This window comes from Halichoerus grypus, chromosome 15 (genome assembly GCF_964656455.1).
Source record: "Halichoerus grypus chromosome 15, mHalGry1.hap1.1, whole genome shotgun sequence".
Classification (NCBI taxonomy): domain Eukaryota; kingdom Metazoa; phylum Chordata; class Mammalia; order Carnivora; family Phocidae; genus Halichoerus; species Halichoerus grypus.
The window spans coordinates 44127873-44154537 of record NC_135726.1 but is presented as its reverse complement, the minus strand read 5'-3'; the positions used below and the strand labels follow the sequence as shown (position 1 = coordinate 44154537).

At 47.1% G+C, this 26665-nt stretch overlaps 1 long non-coding RNA gene across 1 annotated transcript; it reads right to left on the bottom strand.

The window, feature by feature from the left end:
• Positions 1-255: 255 nt before the first annotated feature.
• Positions 256-26665, bottom strand: LOC118545932 (uncharacterized). The gene is made up of 3 exons (XR_013444046.1): positions 26542-26665; positions 7760-7878; positions 256-4580 (listed from the first exon to the last, which is right to left on the bottom strand). It is a non-coding gene; the product is annotated as an uncharacterized LOC118545932 (long non-coding RNA).

Genomic DNA, 26665 nt, shown 5'->3' with positions numbered 1-26665 from the left:
TATATTGGGTCAAAAACTATGTCTTGACAAATTTCCAAAGTTGAACATATATACAGGGTTTTTTCTCTGAACACAGCGGAATTAAAGCAGAAACCAATAACTAAGATATCTAGAAAATCTGCAAATATTTAGAAAGAAATGAAAACATACTTTCACATAACCAGTGGGTCAAAGAAGGAACAATATAAAATTAGAAATAATTTGAACTGAATGATAACTGAAACAGAGCAAATAAAAAAAATTTTTTTAAGATTTTATTTATTTATTTGAGAGAGAGAGAGCACAAGCAGGGGGAGTGGCACGCAGAGGGAGAAGCAGGCTCCCCGCTGAGCAGGGAGTCCAACTCTGGGGCTCCATCCCAGGACCCCAGGTTCATGACCTGAGTTGAAAGCTTATCAGACTAAGCCACCCAGGCACCCCAGAGCAAATCAAAATTTACAGTATGTGGTTAAAGCAGTGCATAAGGGAATGTTGCATCTTTAAGTGTTTATATTAAAAAATAAGAAAGATCTAAAAACAGTGACTTAAGTTTCCATCCTAAAAACAGAGAAATGAAAGCAAGTTAAATCCAAAATAGAAATAGATAACAAATATAGGAATGGAAATAGAAAATATACAGCACAGAAAATTACCAAAGCTAAAGTGGGATTTGTAGAAGACTAATACAACTGATAAATGTCTACTAAGATTAATCATGAAATAAAAAGTGAAATTTCAAACTATCAGTATCAGGGGAAAGGGGGTATTGCTACAGATTGGAAGACATTCAAAGGATACGGTGATTCTAAACACCCTTTGAGCAAGAAAATTGCAGGTTCAAAGAGTTCTCCTGGTGAATTTCATCACATATAGAAGATATTTTACCAGCGTTGTACAAACTCTCAGAAAATAGAGGAGGCAGATTCTCCGAATCCATTCTATGAGGTTAACACTACCTTCATACCAAAATATAAAAATAAATGTACAGATTCATGTACTCATAAACACAGATATGACAATCTTTAACATATTAGGAAATCCATCCTAACCAAATTTAAAAATGTACTCTAGAATGACCAAGTGGAAATTGCAGCAGGTACCCAAGGTTGGTTTCATATGGAAAATCAATCAATGCAATTTACCATCTGAAGAGACTAAAGGAGAAAAGCCACCTGCATATCTCAAAGCTGTGGGGGAATTAATTGATGAAGTTTAACATAGCTTTCAAAAAGATCTCTCGGTCAAGTAGGAATTGGAGGGAATTTCCTCTTTCCTAAGGCAAAGCAGGGTGAAGTGACCACAAGTGACTCTGCCTTGGGACAGAAGACTTTGAAAGCGGAGCGGAGTCTGCACCCATCGGCAGGGCCTCTCGAGGCCTTGATCTGGAGAAGAGCTCTCACCCGCAGCTGTATGGTTTGCCATACAGCTACAACAGATGCCTCATGGGCTCATGCTGGCAACTAGTGACCTGTGTCCTACACCTTCTGAGGGGACTGGAGCCCAGTGCGGCCTGTGGGGGCCTTAGAAGTGCCAGTAATTCAGACCTGGTGGGCAGCGTGGGATCCTTACAGGGGTGCCATGGTGCTGAGCATCCGGACTAGAAAAATGGTCATCCGTGATCCCTGCATGATGAGGGGGCACCACAGTCAGGTGGTGAGTGCATGAGCTCTGGAATCAGACGGACCAGTTCAAACCCTAGCTTCACCATCATGTGGGGCCCTCTGGAAGATGCTGAGGGTTCATGCTTTTTGTAATCTGTAAAACTGTAAGAAGAAGCGAAGAGCACCTGCCTGCCTGGAAGGGATGTGGTGGGGCACAGCACCTGGCAGGCTAGGCCACTCCATCGGCCCCTACTCAGAAAACTCGGCAGCCCCGCTGCTGATGCTTGGGACTCACACTTTTCCAGGGCTGCGACAAGGCTGGCCTTGTCTTGCTCCAGGACTAGAACAGACCACACACGGGTCCCTTGTAAGCGGATTTTCTGGAAACCCAACCTACCAGTATGGAAGAAAGGGAGGATGTGAGGGTAAACAGGTGTTGTCCATGGCGGCTGCCTGGGTGAATCACACCCTGTGTTGCTGGGTCACTCCATGGCCCCCCCGTCACCTGCCAGCTGAAGCCATCCCCAGACTCTGGGTGCACCAGTACCCGCAGGAAACAGAGCCCAACCTCATCCTCTCCGTCAGGGTCTCTCTTACACTGACCTAGAGTGAGCCAGGCCCCCAGTCCATCAAGACTTAGGTTGCTCCAGGGCTCGGCTCTGAGCAGGCTCTGCTTCCTCTGCCCCCGGGAGAAATGGCTAGTGGACCTAGAGGCACAGATTGCCTCAGCTACAGCCCTGGGCCAGGTGCCGAGGAGGCTGCAGACCCCGAGCCCCGGTGGTCCCACTTCTGCTGGCAGCCAGCACCAGCAGTCCTGAGCAGTGCCCACAGAGTGCGGGGGCACTGCTGGTCCCCAACACCTGCAACCGGGTGCGGAAATCCCAAAGGGACTGGAGAAGGGCCGTTGGCCCCACCCTCTGCCCTCTGGCGCCCTTGCTTCCACCCTTTGCTGGCCAGGACTTTCCTGTCACACATCCAGTGATGAGTCCCCAGCATCAGGCTGAACAGTGCATGATTCGCCTTGGAAGAGTAGGTAGCTAGAGGCACCTCCAAATTACGTACTACGCTCCCAGGATCAGACAGCGAACACATACCTCTACATGGGCAATTTAAAGCAACCTTCTCCCCTTTCCTGACCCAGCTCCTGTTCCCCAAGCAGCTGTCACCCACCCGTTCATCCAGCCCCGTGTCCCTCCTTCACTTCCACCAGTGCCTCGGTTCTCACTGGCCAGCCCATCACTGCCTCCCCGTCCCTTCGCCCGGGGCAGTCAGCACATCCGTAGAGGTGACCTCCCAGGGCATTTTGGAATTGGGTGTAACCCACATGGGCTCCGCTCCCCATTCCCAGGCTTTCACCTCCCGGTATCCCTAAGGATCCACTGTGCGTTACCTCCCCATTAACCAGTGATGAGGGAACAGAAGGCAAGCTGAGAACAAAGCAGAAACCGGCACCCTGCACCCACCCCCTTTGGGATATATGTGACATTCCTCAGGCACCGCTGGCCGCCCTAAAGGAAACAATGGTTGACTGATAGACATCACAGTCCTGCAGGACCAGGAGTGCTCCTCAGTTTACAAATGTCCTAGTGATTTACAAGGAAGCAGCTTTCTTATCAATAGCCTAACTTCCAAGAGACCATAACTCAGTTTCCTGAAGCCCTAACATCACCCTCCCCTCCATAAAATTAAGGGAGGCTGAGGCAGAAGGAAATGTAAATAAAATTGGATTTCTTCTGAACCTGAAGCCCATTGACAAGGACGTGTGATAGGAGGAATGTAACATTCCTCCCGGAAACTCCCAACTGTCTTCATGTTAGTGTCTCATTAGAGGGAAAAACAACCTTGGTTTGACAATAACCAGGCCCCCAGTATCCTGAGAGACTCTAGCATATGACAGTCCTTCTGGACACCCCCTTTGTCCTCACCTCCCCAACTCCTCAGTATATAATCAGCCACTCCTCAAGACCACAGGGCAGCAGCTCTTTCTGCCCACGGGTCCTGTCCCCGTGGTGGAGAATCATCCTGTTGATGCAGTTTTGGAATATAGGTGAGGCTCAGTGGGGTGGAGTCTGGAGCCGACGAATCAGTGTTCTCTTCCCGCGTCTGGTCGGTGCCCTCGGGGCCCGTCTGGCCAGAGCCAAGCTCTTCCTATTGGAGAAGCCTGCACCACTGAGAAGAAACACAGGCTTGAAGATGCTGCTCTTCGTGCCTTCGGTCAGATGCCTCAGGGCCACCGGGCCAGGGCACCTCTGTTGCTGTCACAGGGGCTGGCACCACAGTGTGGCTGGAGAAACGACCGTCCGCGAATCCAGGCAGGGCACGTGGGGTCCATGAGGGCAGGGCACACGGAGTGCCGTGGGAGGCGGGGCACACTCGCTGTGTTTGGGCACACTTGTAGTTCCACCATCATTCAGAGCAGCTGGGGATACTCGTGGCCAGAGCACATGAGTTGCAGTCAGATGGGACAACGTCACTCTTAGGAAGACACTTGGGGCCTGGCCTTCAGTCGGTCCACTGGGGCCTTCTGGCCAGGATGCCCCCTTTGACTTTGTAGGAGCCGACACCACTGAGAAAATACCTGTGCTTCCCGCACTTCTTCACCCCCTCTGACCAGATCACAGGGGCCTCTTGAGCGGGTCCAGCGAGGAGCAGCCTTGCCTTGGGGGTGGCCTTGGCACCTGTCCAGGGATTCCCTGTGGCCACGAGGGTGGGGGCACCCACCCACTGGTTGTCTTCTCCTGCAAGAACTAGGATCGCAGCAACTAGGAAGCAAAAGCCTCCTCTACACATGGCGGCGACCACTGTCCCTCACTCGTGGGTGTGCTTTGCTGGGGAGGGACAGTCTCAGGCGCGTCTAGTTCTGTCCATCAAACTTCACCTGTTGTTTGTTTCCCTAGAGCAAGCCGGAGGCCCAACAGCTCAGGGTGTTTGTGTATGTATCCAGATTGTGGGTTGCGATGAGGCTGCTCAGGGGTCAACACACTGGCTCGAAAAGGTCCACTGTGGAGAGAAGGGAGAGGTCTGTAAGCATCACCCGGGCAACACTCTGCTTTCCACTGTCGGCCTGCAAGCCTCAAGCTCCAGGCCCGGTTCCCTCTAGTCTTAAACCAGCAGGACACCCACTGCTACCAACAGTGCCCCTTCCCTCTTGCCCATTGGCTCCAGTGGGTCCTTCTCCTTCTTTCCCAGATAGAATATACGTATACGTACGTTGTTCTTGTTAATTGGGCCTCCGCTGATGTGTTTTGCTTCTTCAACTCAATGAGGGAGGTAGAAGTGACCTGTATAAGTGGTAGTGTGTTGAGCCAAACTTAACTGTGCAAAGCTTCTGTGGCCCGGGAGATAGGACGCAGAGGCAGTCCCACTGGGGGCAGCAGGAGCTGACTTCTGAATCTGTGCTGTGTCAGGGACAGCAGCCCGGGAGGAAGCGAGGTGCAGACGGGGGACACGGGCCATGACTCTCCCTTGCCGCTTCCTTCTGGGCTTCTCCCCGGCCGCCTGGCCTCCATGGAGGCCACATCAGCCTTGCTGCGTAAGCAAACCACACTGTACAACTGTAGTCTATGGAAAGTATTTCGATGTCCCCGTTTAATTCAGATTAGGCCAATAGTCCACACACATTCACACTTCACCCAGTGAGGACTGGCTTGGGGGGAAAAAGGAAGAAAAACTCATGTCTGTTTTCTGATTTTTGGAAAAAAAAATTTTTTTAAAGATTCCTTATTTGATAGAGAGAGACACAGCGAGAGAGGGAACACAAGCAGGCCAAGTGGGAGAGGGAGAAGCAGGCTTCCTGCTGAGCGGGGAGCCCGATGCGGGGCTCGATCCCAGGACCCTGGGATCATGACCTGAGCCGAAGGCAGACGCTTAACAACTGAGCCACCCAGGCGCCCCTAGTTTTTGAAAAATTTAAGTCAAGGATCACTATATAGATATTGTTCTCATGCTGCTTTAAAGAATCTGAAATGATTCTCTTTTCTGGTCAACAACTGGGTAGGTTCTATTTGGAAAAACAAGTCTTCCCCTCGTCTAACCTACTGAAATATCAAATTGCAAGAATGACAGTGTCACTCAAGCTTGGCTGGCCTTAGAGTCATGCTGTGTCTCCACGAGACTTTATTGCTGAAAACGGAATCTTTTCTAACACATGTTACAGCCCAAAAAGACAGGGCTGTAAGCAAAAAGGCAGGCATTTCCCTCAGCTTCTTACCTGTTATTTTCTTAAACATTTACTTGGTGGTGACCCTACACTAGACACTATGGCAGACCCTAGTGATGCCGAGTTTAAAGGCATCTCTTGCCGCACAGGAATTTACAATATAGTGAGAGTCCGACGAACAAACCAAATATTACACAGGACGGGGTAGTGGTGGGGATTTCAAAGCAGGTAGGAAGGACAGAAAACTAAGTCTGGGAGGGATGGAACTTTAATTACTCCTCAAGAAGAAGAACGAAATGGCCAGGTAGAGATGGACTATTTTCAGGTCAGGGAAATACCACATGAAGAGTCAGGGAAGGAAGAGCACTCATGACCCAGTGCGCACCAGGCAGAATCTTCTCTCTGACCACAAGAGAATTAAAGTAGAACCAATAATGAGTAGAGCATCCTCAAATATCCAGATATAAAGCAAAACATACTCTTTCAGAACCAATGAGTCAAAGAAGAAATAAGAACAAAAATGGGAAAATAGTTTAAACCAAATGATAATTAAAACACGGCAAGTAAAAATTTGTGAGACACAGCTAAAGCAGGGTGCTTCAGGAAACTTTGTAGTTTTAAGTGTTTATATGAAAAAATAAGAAACAGTTAAAAATAATGGTTCAAGTCTGCATCCAAAGAAAATAGCAATTGGTTTAAATAAGATCCAAAATAAGAAACTGAAATTACACAGCACTGAAAACTAAGCTGAGCGAGGAATTTTTAAAAGATGGGTAAAATTCATAAACCCCTACTGCGACTGGATGAGAAATAAAAAGAAAATTCAAATGACCAATATTATGAGTGTAAAAGGGGGTATGACTGCCCATCTGAAAGACAGGAAAATGGTAACAAGGGACCACAAGCCCCTTTCAAGTTAGAAATTTCCACCTCCAAATGTTTTGTTGTTTCCCCTGATGAACTCTATCATACCTATACTGACATTATTTTACCAGTGATACACAAATCCTTTTAGAAAATAGACAAGGAGGTAAGTTTTGCTAACTCAGTCTAGGTAGCCAGCGTTATTTACCCTCATCCCAAAACTCACAAGGAAAAAAAAAAAGCACAGGTGAATATCTCTTATAGCCCTAGAACCCCCCCCCCTTTTTTTTTTTTTAAGATTTTATATATTCGACAGAGAGAGACACAGTGAGAGAGAACACAAGCAGGGGGAGTGGGAGAGGGAGAAGCAGGCTTCCCGCTGAGCAGGGAGCCTGATGTGGGGCTGGATCCCAGGACCTGAGCCAAAAGCAGATGCTTAATGACTGAGCCACCCAGGCGCCCCATAGCCCTAGAAATCTTTAATTTCATTCTAGGAAGTCAAATCCTACCAAATATAAAACGATGATCTAGTATGATTAAGTGGGTTTTTTTTTTTCAAGAATGTAATGTTGTTTTGAGTGACTAATAATGCATTCATGTATAATCACCATATGAAGAGACTAAAGGAGAAAAGTCATAGGATCCTCTCAATGGTTGTGGGAAAAGTAATTGACAAAATTGACTCCCCTTTCAAAGGAAAATGCTCAGCAAGGTAGGAATGGGACAGTTTCACTTAGGTGATAAAGCACATCTACAAAAAAACTCCAATTAACAGCACACTGAATGCTTTTACCCTATCATCAGAAGCTAGGAAAGGCTGCCCTTTGTCTCCACTTGTCTCCACTCAACATTTTCCTGGATCTTGTAGCTAATGTCAAAGGTAAAGAGAACTAATAAAAGACATACAGGTTTAAAAAGAAGGAAGAGTGCCTTTCTTGCATAGAAAACACGATTGTGCTTGTAGAAAATCCAATGGAATCTACAAAGAAACTGGAAGAAGGAAGAAATGAATTGAGCAAGTTTCCCGTGTAAAGGTCAATATACAAAAGGCAACGGCTTTGTCTGTGTACTACCAAATACCAACACGTGTAGAGTGCGTCCGTGCAATGTACGTACATGTACAAGGCCTTTAAGCCAGGCTCGATCCCGCACCCACCTGGGGTGCGTCTCCTGTCCTTGGACCCGGGAGATCATTCACAGACTGCTGTGTAGTCAGCTACAAGTCTTCCTCAGACAAGAAGTGCCTGATGGTGCTATGCGGACCATTGGTACTCCCTGCAAAGGGAAAAGAATGAGAATACAAGGCATGCAGATGGAAAGGGAAGTAAATTAGCTTTATTCATAGAATCATGATTCGGAGAAAACATTATTGCGTATGTAGAAAATCTTGAACCTACACAGGAACTTCCAGAAGGGAGGTGATAGAATGCTGTGTCTGTGTGCTCATAGCATGTTCTGTAAACTACCAATGTACTATTGAAAAATAAACTTCACAAACCCCATACAGTCCTTATGAATAAATTAGCAAAAGCTGTGGAAGACCTATAGCCACAAAACTATATAAGGGTGGTTGTGAACTTTCTCTTCAAAGTCCAGAAAATAGATATTATAGGCTTTGTGGCTCATAGATCTCGGTCACATATTTCTGCGTGTGTGCGTGCGCACGGGCATGCGTGCGTGTATATGTTACAAGTATTTTCAATTGTTAGCATGGTTCTCAGCTCTCTGGTCTTACAAAAACCGGCTATGGGTTGAATCTGACCCAGAGGCCTCGGTGTTGGCTGCTAGCACAGAATATTGCTGAGAGAAAATTAAAAAGGCCTAAATATATGGAGATATATACCATGTTTGTGGCCTGGAAAACTTAATATTGGTCAATTGTCCATTTTGACTAGGACTCTGAAACCTGACCTATGGAGTTATCCCAAGCAATGCTGGTGCCCTCAGGGCATAAGGGTTTTCAGGGCAGGGAATCCTGTGCCCACCTGATGGGCGTCCCCTATGCCCGCACTGGAGAAGACAGATCCCAGCCAGCTGTGTGGTTTGCTGCAAGACGCAATTACAAGAGAAATCTGCCGTGGAGATGGAGTGACAACTGGTGGTCCCTGCCTACGTCTCTGAGACTGAGGCCCAGTGTGGTCAAGACCCACTTAGAAGTTGAACCGAATTAGCCCTCCCAGAGGCCAGTGCATGTGCTCATCACAGGTGTGCCCCCAGCTAAGGACCTTAAGGACTATTTTAAAAAAGAACCTGGTGATGTGCACGTGAGGAGGAGTCACCAGGGTCTGATGGTTCAAGGCTGGATCTGTAGAATCAGACAGCTTGGGTCAAGCCCTGGCAGGGCCACTACCACGTGTGTGGGCTGAGCAAAGTTCTAGGCCTTCCATATGGTTTTGCCAAACTTGTAAAGCTAAGAGAAGAGGCTCTGCCTGCCAGGAAAGGGTGATGCGGTGGGCAGCATCCGGGCAGGTCAGAGCCCCGGGGTGCTGCCTCAGAAACCAGCCCAGCCGGGCAGCTCATACTGCGGGCTCAGGCCTTCCCAGGGCGGCCGCCGAGGTGCCGGCCTCCAGGATGTGGGGCGGCCCCACAGAAGATCCCCGAGGTCGGGGCCCTGGGCCCTGAGCTCCCCGCGGGCGGCGGCGGGCTGGCATAACCGCTGTCCTCCGCGGCGGTTGGAAGGACGCGGCTGGCGACTCTCGCGCCCGCCGCTGCCGTGTCCCGTGTCCCTCGCCCCCCCGGGGCACTGGCCCTGCTGCCGCCTCCCTGGAGCCCGGGGTCCCTCAGTTCCCGGGGCCGGCGCCCCCGCTTCCCCCGCATCCGGCCGTACCTGGTCCTGCCGCCGAGCCCGCTCCCCGCTCGGAGGGTCGGGGCCCCGGTACTCGGGGGCGACGCGCGCTGCCCTCGGGGACCGGAGAGAGAGAGCGCGGAGGTCCCAGGGCACCGAGGCCGCGGCGGCTGCCCGGACCCAGACGCCCAGGAGGCCGGTCCCGGTTCCGGGGAGGCCAGCCCCGCCGTCCTGGACGGTCCCCACGAAGCGCGGGCGACACCCGGTGCCACCGGCTGCAGCCCCGTGCGCACAGCCCGAGGCGACCGAGTCCCGCGGACCCTGACCGTTGTCCTCGCCCTTTGCCCTCACTGCCTTTCTCTCCAGCCTTCCGTCCTCTGCGCGCCCGTTCTCTGCCCCCCCCCTCGGTCCCCCCCCCGTGGCCCTCCTGAGCCATGGGGCAGGGCGCGGGGCTCGGGTGCTAGGACACCTCGCTGACTTTTCTACCGAGTCCAGGGATTCTCCTGCACACAGAGGGCTCTTTCCGGAAGCTTCTGCAGGCAGCTTCGCCCCCCTGCGGGTGCCCCCCAGTGTCCCCCATGGGGCCTGGGTCACCCCTGTCCTGCCCCTCACTGGGATGCTTGCAGGCTCCTGGGTCTGCACCCCTCGCTCCTCTGTCGCCTCTGTGACCTGTCAGCTGGAATCTGAGCCTGCAGTCCTGGTGGGCCTCTGTGCAGGGGGGACTCCCAGAAGAAGGTGCTGTTTGCTGGCCCCCCCAATATGTTCTACTAAAGCCAGAGCCAGAGACAGGCTGCCTGTGGCTACTGACACTCATTTAACCTCCTGGACTGCTGATGGCTGGGGCGACATATATGTTGTTTAATCTGCAAACTACCTGTGCACCTGAGACAACCACCTCAGAAAGACGGAACAGCTGGTCTCTGTCCATACAGAGGTCTGGGACCGGCCCTCGATTTACCCTGGTTCTGTCTGGCTTCAGTGCCTCAGTGAGCACACACGTCACGACCCCTCCCCCCCCCCAACAGCTCCCGCCCGGTCGCCTGCCGCAGTCAGCTCACAGCGCAGGGACCCCCGGCACTCAGGGCTGAGTCCCGGCTGGCTGAGCAGACCCAGTCTAGGACTGACGCAGGTGCAGTCAGGTGTCTGGATTCTAGCGTCAGGTACGGGAACGAAGGAAGACCCGTCAGAAGCAAGGACACTGAGGCAAAGACTCATCACCACAATGGGTTTAGGTTCAAAAGGACTTTTTCCCCCCCACGTACAGCTTGCACATGCTCACTGCTGGGAAGATGCTTTCCCAGCTGCCGGTGCTGGTGTCCCGGGACACAGAACCCTGAGGAAGCCGGAGGTGGCTCCTGGCTAGGTCCTGGGCCCACGGCAGGGCTTCCCAATCCCCTCACAGGAGCCAGCACAGCCCCTTGGCTGACCCCCCGCTCGCCTGTTCCTGAGGGGTGAGATGCCTTTGGCGCAACGGAGCAATAGCCAGTGGACACAGAACATTAGACCCGCTTTCTTCAAAACTTAAAACATAGAGAAGGCAGATCATTGCAAGTAGAGTCCACATTTTAAACAACAGATGGGTTTCAAGGGGAGATGGCCACACTTTACAAAAACCACCAGAGAAATATCATGTTTAAAACCCAACACGAGAAAGGAGATGTGACAGAGGCAGCAGCTGTGTTCCTTTGCAGCTCTTTTGAGGGGTCAGAGGCGGGTGTGAGGCCTCTGGCGGGAGAGAGGGCTGAAAGGTCTGAGAGCCAGCTCTGGGACACCCCTCAACCCTGAAGAGGCCTGAGGGCAGGCTCTGTTCTGCCGCCACAGGGGCAGAGAGGCTCCCCTAGCCCCACAAGGACACTGTAATTTTACATCAGGGAGAAAATACCTTCCCGAATTGTTCTTATGGAAAATTGGTTACTCGGCAGTGACCCAGAAAAACATACAACTTAGAATTGAAGCCTAAAAGCTTGAATGGGCCCCTTTTAAAATTGGGAAAATTGACCAACCACAGAAGAAAAATAAAGATCTCTACTGTGTGACTTCCCTTTGTATTTTGCATATGAGAGGAGAAAAAAGCAGGGCAAGGAAATGCAGGATATGAGGCTCTTGCTGAAAAGCTGTGAAGTCACTTCTAAGTCAAAGAGACAGGTTTTCATGACAATTACCATCTAGAAATACATATGTTTTCAGATAATAGGGAACTGGCAGGCCCATATAAGTTACTAAACTGCTAACTGAGTGTGGGACCAAGGCCGGCAGCGAGGGGGTGGGGGAAGCGCAGGGGAGACCTGCTTTGCTCCAGAGGACAGATGGCAAAACCCTGGGATAAAGAAGCCAAAGGCCAGGAAATAGGGGTGGCTTCATGTTCTCCTCCACCTTGGGGTGGTTTCATGTTCTCCTCCTGCCTGCACCCTAAAGGGGTTCTTCAACTTTACGGGTTGTTTTCAGCTTCTGAAATGAGGCGATAATTAGGCTTTAAAGCTGAAGGCTTTTGCCTACCGGTTGGAAGAAATATGTGCAAGTCATATATTTGAAAAGGGTTAATATCCAAAATATATAGAGAACTCATACAACTCAACAGCAAACCAAACAATCTGAATAAAAAATAGAGGATCTCCACAGACATTTTCCCCAAGAAGACATACAGATGACCAACAGATGCATAAAAAGATGCTCAACATCACTCATCATCAGGGAGATGCAAATCAAAACCACAATGAGATATCACCTCACACCTGTCAAAACAGCTGTTATCAAAAGGACAAGAAATAACAAATGTTGGCAAATATGTGGAGAAAAGGGGACCCTTGGGGGGCACCTGGGTGGCTCAGTCGTTAAGCGTCTGCCTTCGGCTCAGGTCATGATCCCAGGGTCCTGGGATCGAGCCCCGCGTCGGGTTCCCTGCTCGGCGGGAAGCCTGCTTCTCCCTCTCCCACTCCCCCTGCTTGTCCTGCCTCTCTCGCTGTGTCTCTCTCTGTCAAATAAATAAATAAAATCTTAAAAAAAAAATTAAAAAAAAAAAGAAAAGAAAAGGGGACCCTTGGGCACCGTTGGTGGGCATTTCAATTGGTGCAGCCAGTAAGAAAAACTGTATGGAGCTTCTTCAAAAAATTGAAAACAGAACTGTCATGTGATCTGGCAATTCCACTGCTGGGTATTTACTGAAGAAAATGGAAATACTAACTCTAAAAGATATCTGCACCCTATGTTCACTGCAGCATCATTTACAGTAGCCAAGATTTGGAAACAACCTACATGTCCATTCATAGATGAATGGATAAAGAAGATCTGGTAGGTAGGTATGTATGTGTGTGTGTGTGTGTGTGTGTGTATATGCATATATATATGTACCTATATACATACATATATATATATATACATATACACACACACAATGGAATATACTCAGCCATTAAAAAGAATAAAACCTTGCCATTTGCAACAGCATGGATGGACCTTGAGGGCATTATGCTAAGTTAAATAAGTCAGACAGAAAAATAAATACTGTATGATATCACTTATATATGGAATCTAAAAAACCAACCAACCAAACAACAACAAACCAAGCTCATAGAGATGGAGAACACATTGGTGATTGCCACAGGGGAAACTGGAGGGTGTGCAAAAGGCCTTAAGGAGGTCAAAAAGCACAAACTTCCAGTTATAAATTAGTCATGGGGATACAATGTACAGCATGATGGCTATAATTAACATTGTATTGTATATTTGAAAATTGCTAAGAGAGTAGATCTTAAAAGTCCTCACCACAAGAAAAACATGAAAAACAAATTGTAACTATGTATGGTAAGGGATGTTGACTACACTTATTGTGGTGATCTGTCTGAAGGCCTCCTTCCTTGTTCTGGGAAAGATCTCATCTCTGATCCTTTGTCAGGACAGGCTGGGGGACCACCCCCTCCTCAACCTGAAAGGGTGGTGGGAGCACACAGTGAGAAGTGGACCTTGGCTTCCTCCATTTAGCAATATTCATTTAAGGTTTCTTCCATGTGTTTACTAAAACCTACTAAGGTTGGTAGCTTATTTCATCACTGAATAATATTCCATACTATAGACCTACCAGTTTGTTTTTCCACTCTTCTATTGAAGAGCATCTTTGTTGCTTCCAGGTTTTGGCAATTACAAATAAAGCCACCCAGGAGCCCCTATAAAATGTTTTATGTAGGCCTAATGGTAATCAAACAAAAACAAAAACAAAACCCACCAAAACCTATAGTAGATACACAAAAGATAAAGAAAAGGAATCAAAGCATAGCCCTACAGACCAAATCACAAAGGAAAACAGCACAAGAGGAAGAAAGGAAGAAGGGAACTATAAAACAGACATAAAACAATGAATATGAGGAATTCTTAATCTCAGGAAACAAACTGAGGGTTGCTGGAGTGGGGGTGGGTGGGAGGGATGGGGTGGCTGGGTGATAGACACTGGGGAGGGTATGTGCTATGGTGAGTGCTGTGAATTGTGCAAGACTGTTGAATCACAGATCTGTACCTCTGAAACAAATAATGCAATATATGTTAAGAAAAAAAAAAAAAAGAAGAAGATAGCAGGAGGGGAAGAATGAATGGGGGGAATTGGAGGGGGAGACGAACCATGAGAGACGATGGACTCTGAGAAACAAACTGAGGGTTCTAGAGGGGAGGGGGGTGGGAGGATGGGTTAGCCTGGTGATGGGTATTAAAGAGGGCACGTTCTGCATGGAGCACTGGGTGTTATGCACAAACAATGAATCATGGAACACTACATCAAAAATTAATGATGTAATGTATTGTGATTAACGTAACAATAAAAAATTAAAAATTAAAAATAAAAATAAAATAAAAATTCACACACAAAAAAACCCAATGAATATGATGGCAATAGTAAGTCTTAACTTATCAATAACTATTTTAAAAAGACTAAATTACCCAACCAAAACACACAGAGTGGCTGAAAGGAAAAAAACAAAAAACAAAAAATAAGCCCCAACTATATGCTGTCTTAAGAGACTTATTTCAGCTTTTAGGATAAAGATAGCCTGAAAGTGAAAGGAAAAAAAAAAATCCCTACAAATGAACACCAAAAGAGATCGGGGTACCTACATCTATATCAGACAAAACAGAATGTAGGTCAAAAAATATCACAATATACAAAGAAGGTCATTATGTAATGATAAAGGTATCAATTCAAGAGGACATAACAACATAAATATGTATGTGCCAAACATCAGAACAGCTAAATATATTAAGCAATATTAATAGATCTGAAGGCAGAGATAGATTGTGATGCAATAATAGCAGGGGACTTCAACTCTCCACTTTCAACAACATCCAGACAGCAAATCAATAAGGAAATATTAAATTTGAGCTACACTTTAAATCAAATGGATCTAGCAGACACATACAGAACATTCCATCCAATGGCAACAGAATACATATTCTTCTCAAGCACATATGGAACACTCTCTAGGATAGATCATGCTAGGCCACAAAACAAGTCTTAAATTTAAGAAGACTGAATCTTCTTGTTCTGAAGAAAAACTGGAAAATTAAATAACACATTCCTGAGCTAACAAAGAGTCAAAGAAGAAAACAAAAGGGAAATAAAAAATATACTAAGACCAACAAAGATGGAAACACAATATATCAAAACTTATGGGTTTCAGCAAAAGTGATTCTAAGAGGGAAGTTTAAAGAGATAAAGACCTACATTAAGAAAAAAAGGGCTGCCTGGGTGGCTCAGTCAGTTAGGCGTCTGCCTTCGGCTCAGGTCATGATCCCAAGGTCCTGGGATTGAACCCCACATCAGGCTCTCTACTCAGTGGGGAGTCTGCTTCTCCCTCTCCCTCTGCCTGCCACTCCCCCGGCTTATGCTCTCTCTCTCTCTGTCAAATAAATAAAATCTTTAAAAAAAAAGAAAAAAGAAAAGAAAAATCTCAAGCAAACAACCTAACTTTATTATTATTTTTTAAAGATTTTATTTATTTATTTATTTGAGAGGTCAAGAGAAAGCATGAGTTGGGGGGAAGGGCAGAGGGAGAGGGAGAAGCAGACTTTCCACTGGGCAGGGAGCCCAACGACGCAGGGCTCGATCCCAGGACCCTGGGATCATAACCCGAGCCAAAGGCAGACACTTAACTGCCTGAGGCATCCAGGCACCCCAAACAACCTAACTTGAAAAAGAAGAACAAACTAAGCCCAAAGTTAGCAGAAGGAAGGAAATAACAAAGATGAGAGCAGAAATAAATAAAATGGAGAATTAAAAAAAAATAAAAAGATAAAAAAACTAACAGTTGGCTTTCTGAAAATATAAACAAAACTGATATGCCTTTAGCTACACTTAAGAATGAAAGGGGGAAGGGGCGCCTGGTGGCTCAGTCGTTAAGCGTCTGCCTTCGGCTCAGGTCATGATCCCAGAGTCCTGGGATCGAGCCCCGCATCGGGCTCCCTGCTCAGCGGGAGGCCTGCTTCTCCCTCTCCCTCTGCCCCTGCTTGTGTTCCCTCTCTCACTGTGTCTCTCTCTGTCAAATAAATAAAATCTTTAACAAAAAAAAAAAAAAAAAAAGAATGAAAGGGGGAAAATTCAAATAACAACAGAAATGAACAAGGAAACATTACAACTGATACCACAGAAATACAAAGGATCAAAAGAAAATGCTATGAACAATTATAAGATAATGAAACCATGCCCCATAGGGTTAATGAGGTTGAAACTAGCAGAACATTTAAAGCTTATTTTTCAGAGAACTGTTTCTCCCTAATCAGCTATTGTGTCTTTTCAGACCCCACTAACACATCCACTAGCTGTCTCTGCAGAAACTTGGACTCAAGGTCAACTGATATGGGTCCAGCCTAGAAACAAGCAAGGCTTCCTGGAGACAACAAGCCCAAGACCCCCATCTAGTTTTTATTTGCTCTTGGAGCATGCCCATAGCCCTTTCTCCTTGTCCTAAGACAATGTCCTGACATCAGGGGCTGAATTTTGTTTTGTCCTGATGTTAAGTCACCACACCGAAATGAACATGGGATGTAGGTTACAAATATGTTTGCTCCATGCACATACTCCATCTTTCCTCATGAATAGTCATAATTTCCCCTGCCCTCTTCATCAATATGTATGTAATCTCCACCCCTATGATTATAAAAAATTTGTTCTCTCCCCCTTTGGGGTGGTAGATTTGAGGCCTGCCCTCCCATCTCCTCATCTGGCTGCCCCTCAAACCCTTCCCTCGAGGCACACCTGATGTCTCCGTGATTGGCTTTGCTGCACATCAGGCAGAGGTGCTCAGGTTTGGTAACAATAAAAAACTGGACAACCTAGAAGAAACGAATAAATTCCTAGAAACATAAAACTGAAAAGCTTGATGGGGCACCTAGGGGGTTCAGTCGTTAAGCGTCTGCCTTCAGCTCAGGTCATGATCCCAGGGTCCTGGGATCCCCTCATTGGGCTCCCTGCTCAGCGGGAAGCCTGCTTCTCCCTCTCCCACTCCCCCTGCTTGTGTTCCTTCTCTCACTGTGTCTCTCTCTGTCAAATAAATAAATAAAATCTTAAAAAAAAAACCAAAAACTGAAAAGATTGAATCATGAAGAAATGAAAATCTGATTAGATCTATATTCAGTAAAGACATTGAAACAGTAATAAAAATTCTTCCAACAAATAAATCCCATGAACAGACGGTTTCACTGGTGAATTCTACCAGACATTAAAAGAACTAACACCAATCCTTATCAAACTCTTCCAAAAACTGAGGAGCAAAGAATAATTCCAACTTATTTCACAAGGTCAGCAATACTATGATACCAAAGCCAGACAAGTATACTACAATAAAAGAAAATTACAGGTCAATATACTGATGAACACAGATGTAAAAATCTTCAAAAGAATACTAGCAACCTGAATCCAACAGCACATTGAAAGAATCCCATACAATGATCAAGTGGGATTTATGCCAAGGACTGCAAGGATGATTTAACATGAAAGTCAAGAAATGTGATACACCATATTAACAGAATGAAGGATAAAAGTAATATAATCATCTCAATAAATGAAGGGAAAATATTAAACAAAATTCAACACCCTTCATGACAAAAACTTTTAACGAATTAGGTATAAAAGGAATGTAATTTGGGGCACCTGGGTGGCTCAGTCGTTGGGCAACTGCTTTCGGCTCAGGTCATGATTCCAGGGTCCTGGGATCGAGCCCTGCATCGGGCTTTCTGCTCCGCGGGAAGCTTGCTTCTCCCTCCCCCACTCCCCCTGCTTGTGTTCCCTCTCTCGCTGTCTCTCTCTGTCAAATAAATAAATAAAAATCTCTAAAAAAAATAAAATAAAAGGAATGTAATTCAACATAATAAAAGTCCATATAGGACTGGCCCACAGCTAACATACTCAATGGCAAAAACCCAAAAGCCTTTCCCTCTAAGATCAGGAACAGAAGGGTGCCCACTCTCACTACTCCTCCTAAAAAAGTACTAAAAGTCCTAACCAGAGCAGGCAGGCAAGAACAATATATAAAAGATACCTGAATTGGAAAGGATTAAGTAAAATTGTCTCTATTTATAGATAGATTTTCTTATATATAGAAAACTCAAATACACTATTAAAAAACTGTTAGAACTAATAAACGAATTCGGTAAATTTGTAGGATACACAATCAACATACAAAATTCAGTTGTGTGTCTATACACTAACAACGAACTACCTGAAAGAGAAATTAAGTAAGCATTGCATTTACCATTTACCACAGTATTAAAAGTAATAAAATGATTAGGAATAAATTTAATCAAGGAGGTCAAAGACTTGTACACTGAAAACTATAAGGCACTGATGAAAGAAATTAAACTCAAATAAATGGAATAATATCCTGTGTTCATGGAATGGAAGAATTCATACTTTCAAAATGCCCATATCACCCAAAGTGATCTGCACATTCCATGCAATCCCTTTAAAAGTTCCAACAGCATTTTTCACAAATATTTTTTTAAATCCTAAAATTCATATGGAACCACAAAAGACCCTGAATAGTCACAGCAATCTTGAGAAAGAACAAAGCAAAAGGCATCACACTTACTGATTTCAAACTATATTACAAATTCATAGTAATCCAAACAGTATGGTACTGGCATAAAAACAGACACACAGACCAATGGAACAGAACAGAGAGCCCAGAAATAAACCCACACAGGTATTGTCAACTCATCTTTCTAAGGGCACCAGGAACACACAATGGGGAAAAGATTTTTTTTTCCATAAGTGGTGCTAAAAATTTGGATATCCACATGCAAAAGAATTAAAATGGATCCCTATTTTGCACCATACACAAAAATTACTTGAAATGCATCAAAGACTTAAATGGAAGACTTGAAATTATAAACTCCTAAAAGAAAATATAGGTAGTAAGCTCCCTGATACTAGCCTTGGTAATGATTTTTGGTTTTTATTTTTATTTATTTATTTTTTAAAGATTTTATTTATTTATTTGACAGAGAGAGACACAGCGAGAGAGGGAACACAAGCAGGGGGAGTGGGAGAGGGAGAAGCAGGCTTCCCGCCGAGCAGGGAGCCCGATGCGGAACTCGATCCCAGGACCCTGGGATCATGACCTGAGCCAAAGGCAGACGCTCAACGACTGAGCCACCCAGGTGCCCCAGTAATGATTTTTTAGATACGAGAACAAAAGCACTGGAACACAGGCAAAAATAAACAAGTGGGATTGCTTCAAATTGATAAGATTCTGCATAGCAAATGAAACAACCAACAAAATGAAGAGGCAACCTACAGAATGGGAGAAAATATTTGCAAACCACATAGCTAATAAGGAGTTAATATCTAAAATATTTAAAACTCATACAACTAGGGTGCCTGGGTGGCTCAGTCGTTAAGCGTCTGCCTTCGGCTCGGGTCACGATCCCAGGGTCCTGGGATTGAGCCCCACATCGGGCTCCCTGCTCCGCGGGAAGCCTGCTTCTCCCTCTCCCTCTCCCCCTGCTTGTGTTCCCTCTCTCCTCGTCTCTCTCTCTGTCAAATAAATAAATAAAATCTTTAAAAAAAAAAAAAAAAACTCATACAACTAAATAACAACAACAAAGAACACCTAATACAATTTTAAAATGGGCAAAGGACCCGAACAGACATTTTTCCAAAGAAGACAGGCAAATGGCCAATGGGTACATGCAAAGATGCTCAACGTCACTCATCATCAGGGAAACGCAAATCAAAACCACAATGAGATATCACCTCACACCTGTCAGGATGACTATCACCAAAGAGATAAGAGATAACAAGCGTTGGGGAGGATGTGGAGAGAAGGGAGCCTTTGTGCACCTTTGATAGGTATTTAAATTAGTGGAGCCACGATGGAAATCAGTATGGAGGGGATCCTGGGAGGCTCAGTCCTTAAGCGTCTGCCTTCGGCTCAGGTCATGATCCCAGGGTCCTGGGATCGAACCCCGTATCAGGCTCCCTGCTCTGCAGGAAGCCTGCTTCTCCCTCTCCCACTCTCCTCCTGCTTGTGCTCCCTCTCTTGCTGTCTATCGCTGAGAGAAAGAGAAAGAAAGAAAAGAAAGAAAAGAAAGAAAGAAAGAAAGAAAGGAAGGAAGGAAGGAAGGAAGAAAGAAGAAAGAAAGAAAAGGAAGGAAGGAAGGAAGGAAGGAAGGAAGGAAAGAAAAGAAAGAAAGAAAAGAAAAGAAAAGAAAGAAAGAAAGAAAAGAAAAGAAAAGAAAACAGTATGGAGATCCCTCAAAAAATTATAAAGAAAGCTACCATATGACCCAGCAATACCACTTCTGGGTATTTACCCAAAAGAAAAAGAAAAAGAAAAAGAAAATCTCCAAGAGCTGCGGTGTTCTCTGAGGTGGTCCTCTCGCTGCACTGCTTCTGGTGCTGTAGGAGGCCTGCAGGGCACCAGAGTTGTCTCCCAAATGCCACCAGTGTGCAGTTTTTGCCTGGAGGGTATTTCCTGGCGCTCAATCAGGAGTAAAATGTCTTTCACAACTGGGCACAACTCTGGGCAGGGTGGGCCTTCTGTTTAGGTGGATCTACCTTGCAAGCCTTGACCTTAAAAAATCCCTAAATTTTCCTCCTTGAAAAAGTCCCCTCCCCCATCCTCCATTTGAAACCAATGCTGTGAAAGCAGAGAAATGCTGGTGAAGTACGTGCAGACTTCAGTGGGAGAGGGCAGCCGCATCACTAAGGTTTGTCTTACAAAGCCAAGAATGAGCACACAGGTCGGGCAACAAGGGGCTGAAGTTAGGGTGAGGAGGGTCTGTGGTGCAGTACTGAGCCTGCAGGCCCATACAATGAAGAACATTCCACGGGGAGCTCTACCGTGAGCAAGGACACAGTGATGGGATGCAGCACAAGGAGGGAGAGGCTGGGTCCCCAACTCACTTCTCCACAGATGGCTTTCAGCAGGGGCTTGTCTGCTGGTGGCACGTGAGTGATGAGAAGGGTGTTCAGACCCTGGGGAAACTGACTGCAACCGAGGAGCTGGTACTCATGAACCACTTAGGATATGTGCACATCTCACAACCCATTTTGTGCAGCTCAGTGTTGGAGAGCATTTCAGAGGGAGCAGTGGAGAGGAACAGGGGAGACCTGGAGACCAGATATGGGTGACCAGAAGTCAGAGGAGGAAGGATAACAGGGCAAAATGTCAAGAATGGGACTACAGGACAGAAATGAGTTATGCCTAGTCCGTGGTATGAATACAATGATGGGCACTGGAGAGGTTCCTGGTATGATCTGAACTTGGCCCTGACACTGAGCCATCTCCTACTTCCCACTTAGCAGGGTCAACCCCCCCCACCCCCTCCCAGGGCCCTCTTGCTGTGGCTGGAGTCACAGCTGCCCTGTCAGGCACCCATGTCTCTCCCCGCAGCTCCAGTTGGACAACTATGCATATCTGGGAAGACGCCAGTCCTAAAGGGAAGACAAGTGAGTGGCCAGCCCTGATGCAGAGCAACCCGCCCCATGACAGACCACAGGAAAGAAAACTAGTATTACCAAAGAACCTTGGAGGAGTGTCTTACAGGAATAGGCCAGTGGTCCCCACGAGAAGTGATTATGTTGGTGTCTGCAATTTCTGGCTGCAATTTCACGAGGAAATGCCCGCTAGAGAGAGGTGGCTAGACTCTGGGGCAGAGTTGCAATGAATCTGGACAGTCACTCTGCCAGAGTGAGGCCGAGTCTGGTGGGACCAACTGGTTTCACTGAAAGACCTCCTACCCCCATATCCTTCCCTACACATCTGCCGAAGGGCTTGGGGAGAAGAAGGGGAAGTGTACTCTGCCCAGCCTGCCCCCCCCCAGCACCCACACAGGAAAATTCAGGGGAGCAGTGTCCATAGTCTGGCTGTGGGAAGGAAAGAGCAGCTCCTGGAGAAAGGAGGAAGGAGAGAGCCCAGTCAAAGATGCTGGGGTGAGCGCGAGAGACCTACCCAGTGAGGCCACAAGTGCAAAGTTCTCTAGCATCACATCCTGGCACAGGAGTCTCTGAGTCCCATCAAGGAACTTCCACTCTTCCTGAGACAAGTCCATAGCCACATGCTCAAAGGTCACAGCAGGCTACCATCATGGGGACAGCAGTGTCCCTGAGCCACCTCTCACTGGGACCCTCAGTCTACCCCCCAAACATCCACTCCCTGCCCCCCCACCCCAGCTCCTAAACTGACAGGATATGCAAGGCCCAGATGCCACTGATTCTAGCTCTCTCCTCTTTCCTACTGATCACTCTGTCACCCCGTATCATGCCCACTCAGGCATGAAGGCAGATAAACAAATGTCATTCAAGCACTGGGCGTGACATGAGAGGCCCCACCTCCTCTCTTGCTAGCAAATTCCCCAGGGGTTCCCAGAGCATGCCTCCCAGACACAACCAAACATGGGCTCAGCTTTCCCCCTTAAGCTGCTATGAGCAAGGCCCTGGGACCCCCAGTTCTCCCTCCCTCCACTGAGCTCATCACTCCATGGACCACACCGCCCTCCCATCTCCGACCCCCACCATCATGGCCCAGCCCACATCCACAGTATGTTCCTAGCCATCCCACATGCCACTCTGCCCTTGGCACCCAGAGTGTTTGGCAAATACAATCAGGATCCATCCTGCCCTGGACCTCGGGTGGCCCACACTGGCAGAGGAAGCCCCTAGTCCTGCTTTAAAGGCCTCTTCACCACGCCCTTTCCTGCTTCAGCCTCAGCCCCCTGCAAGCGCATGCAAGAGGTCAAACACCTTAAGCCTCATCGGCTGTGTGCTGTACACACAGTCCCCTCACCAGTCTCAGCCTTCCTCTCTCCAGCCAAGCCTCACCCAACACTCCACCCCACTGTCCCCTGGCCTTCAGTGACTCTCCTGTTTGCTCCTGGGTTGATCTACCAGCCTGTGGAAAACCCTCCAAGCCCCACAAGGTCACCGAAGTAGGCTGGCCAGCCCTTAGAGGGCTGAGTAAGCACTGGCCTTGGCCTCCCTGTCATCTCATTCCCATCACTGTTGTGCTTCCACATCCATCTCATGTCCATTCCCCTGTGGAAGCCTCGGCCCCCTACCAGCCCCACCTCTCTCCCACGGCCACCACTCTCCCTCATCTATCCTTGTGATCTGTCCTTGTGATGCTCACCAACCCCATTCAGGTGCCCAAGACACCTTTGCCACCATGACCTGAAGATGTCCCCTCCTAAATGTGATTCACAGCTCAACCCTGGTCCCCACACAGGCCATCACCTTGTGGTGTCTTAAGCCCGAGCCCTACACTCAAATGCAGATTTGTGTGCATCTTGTTGTCCATCAGTGCCTCCACTTTGAAGTCCCAGAACTCCTCATACCCAACATGTTCAAACCGAACTCCTGATACTCCCTCTGAAAATTACTCCTACAAATGACTACATCCTACATTTCAGTTGATGGCATCTCTTGCCTTCCAGCTGCAAAAGCCCAAACCCTTGGAGTTATCCCTGTCTCCTCTCTCTTTCATCCTCCATAACAGAAAGCAGTCAGACCTACTTTACAAGCAAATCCAGAAGCCCTAAATTTTTCCCACCTCTACAACCAACAACCTGATCCAGACACTACCAATACTCATCTGAACTATTCAGTACCCTCCTCCCTCACCCCTATTCTCTGTTCTCCAGTCTGAAGCCAGAGGAAGTCTGTTAAGTCCTGATTCAGATCACCTCCCTCCTCTACTCTGAATTTCCAACATTCCAAACTTCCTCAGAATACAGGCACAGTTCCTTAGTCTGCCATTCTAAGCCCGACTCCTATATTTCTTCACCAGACATAATGGGAGACGTGCAGTTCCCTGAATCCTGCCAACTCAGTTTCACCTAGAAGTATCTGCAAATGCTGATCTCTGTGTCTATAACACCTCCTAAATAGCATTCTATTGGTTGTCAGAAATGGAAACCCCCTCATATAACCCCTGGTGTGGGTTCAGGACCCTGAGTCTCAAGGAATCCAGGGGCCCTAGTCCCAATAGCCATGGGGGCGACAGGTGCAGCATTCTGGGACACCGCAATCCCAGAGACTATATGGGTGAAAATGGGTTGGGTGAGGGCCTGAGATACCCTCCACTCACCTGTGCATGGTCCACAAACATTCCTGCAGCCATGGGTCCCTGTGAGAATAAGACTGTGATAGCTATCCATGGTAGGGTCTCAAGGGTTCATCCAAACCTTTTATCACTGATCCAAATGTCTAATTTATGAGCCTGTCATTAGTTTGACCTCGTTAGCTGTATGAGTTTGGACAATTCAATCTCTCTGTGCTTCAGTGTCTTCTTCTGCAAAATGGGGATAGTAAGGGGACCACACTCATAGGGCTGGCGTTGGGATCAAACACATTAGTACATATTAAGTGCTGAGTGTATGCTATCCAAAGAATTAGGGCTTTTGTCAGTGTTCTCAACGTAAATTAAGTGATAGACTTTGAAATTTTGTTGTTTTTTTTTTTAAAGACAGAATTTTTTTTTTTTTATTATTTATTTGAGAGAGAGAGAATAAGAGAGAGAGCACATGAGACAGGGGAGGGTCAGAGGGAGAAGCAGACTCCCTGCCGAGCAGGGAGCCCGATGCGGGACTTGATTCAGGGACTCCAGGATCATGACCTGAGCCGAAGGCAGTCGCTTAACCAACTGAGCCACCCAGGTGAAATTTTGAACTTGTTTCAGCTACCTTTATGCATTTAAGAAAATATGATATTTAAGACTTGATTTTAGTATATTAGCATACCGCTTAGTTACATATTAAGGGGTAAACCAAGTATTAAGTGCTTTCATAAGTTTACCTTGTTAAATCCATACCTTTAAAATCTTAATTAGGGGCACCTGGGTGGCTCAGTTGGTTAAGCATCTGCCTTCGGCTCGGGTCATGATCCTGGGGTCCTGGAATCGAGCCCCACGTCGGGCTCCCTGCTCAGCGGGGAGCCTGCTTCTCCCTCTCCCTCTGCCTGCCACTTCCCCTGCTTGTGCTCTCTCTCTGTCAAATAAATAAATAAAATCTTTTAAAAAATTAAAAAAAAATAAAATCTTAATTGACTGGGGTGCCTGCGTGGCTGAGTTGGTTAAGCACCTGCCTTCGGCTCAGGTCATGATCCCAGGGTCCTGGGATGGAGCCCTGCATCGGGCTCCCTGCTCAGTGGGGAGTCTGCTTCTCCTTCTCCCTCTGCCAGCCTCTCCCCCTGCTTGTGTTCACTCTCTCTGTCTCTCAAATAAATAAATAAAATCTTTAAAAAAAAATTTTAATTGGCTACCTACAGGAACACAATCAGACGAATAGTGATTGCTTAATTTTAAAAAATAAATGGTGTTCCTTAAGTTCATTAAGTTAAAAATAGGGGGTATGGGGGCTAGGCCTTGGCAGGTGGAGGGATGCTAGTCCTCTATCCTTAAAATAGTCCTCTTTCCTTAAAGTCTACCTTGTATTCTATCATTTCTACCCCTGACCAAGCCAGCCTTAACATTTCCTCAGCCTAAGTAAACTTGATTCAGGTTTCTTCCTGACTATAGGCCCCTTACCTCCCTTTTCTTAGAGCATTTACTTTAGGAAACTCGCAATTGTAATTTCTTTCTCTGTCCCTTGAAATATATGTAAATCTTCTCCCAGCCCAATTTACAACCCAAGAAATGACTTTTTCAAGGACTTGGGAACCATCTCTTTGAAATATAAACATCGAAAGAGACACCATCCCTATCTCTCAGTCTCTGTGGGAGAGTGGGAGCCTAATTTCAATAGATACCAATTAGAAAACACATATGTCTTAATCATAGAGAAAAAGATTTGCAAAAAGAGTTACTCCTGAGTAACTCCATGTGCTCCATAGATCCCGCTGACCAACCTCCCCATCTGGCTGGTGTCCTCCAGTACTTTTTCAATGGCTCACTCTAGCACTTAAAAACACTCCTGTCTTTTGTTTCGGGGGAACTCAAGTTCAGTCCCTCTCCTATTGCAATAGCCTTGAATGGTCTTCTTTGCTCATTTTAACTTTGTCCAGCAGCCATTTTACTCTGACAGCCCTCTGGTTACTGCTTTGGTCTAGCCTCATGGTAGGGCTCCCAGACTCTCTTGCAGGAGCTTTCTCCAGCTTTTCCCACTTCCACTCTCCTCACCCCTCCGCCAGGTCCGTTCTACACTGAGCAGCCTTTGGGAACCTTTTAAAATCCTACCTCAGATCAAGTCTCTCAGTTCACAACTCTCCATGGCTACCATCACCCTCGGAATGAAGGCCTAACTGCTCAGGCTGCCACACCACTCCCAATCTGTTTTCCTGTATATAAGAGACAGGCCCCAGGTTTCCCGAGCACTCCACTCGATCTCACTTCCAAGCCTCTGCATATGATAGTTCCTCTGCCTGTAATACTGTTCCACTCCTCATCACACCGATGGTCAAAAATGGGCACCCCCGCCAGGAAGGCGCCAAGGTTCTAAACAAAGGGCCACACTGAAAGTGAACCGTGCAGGCACTCCTCATTCGGGTCTTTAGGATTCAGAGGCAGGAGTTCCCACGGGTGTCGGTGTGGAGGATGCAGCACCAGCTTGCGCGGGGTCCATCAGGGCAAACACAACCATCAGGGCCCGTCGGAGAGGCAAAGCGGGGAGTCGCCAGGAAACAGGCCAGAGTGCTGCGGGCTCAGCCAAACGCACGGGGTCACCCCAAGCGGCACTCTCACCAAGTCTCAGAACCGCCTCTGTCAGTGTGGACACATCTACTTCTGCGTCTCCCGCTCACTTTATCTTGGGTTCCACCAACTACTTCAGTACTACATCAGGTGGCCAGGCTCAAGAGTGACAAAA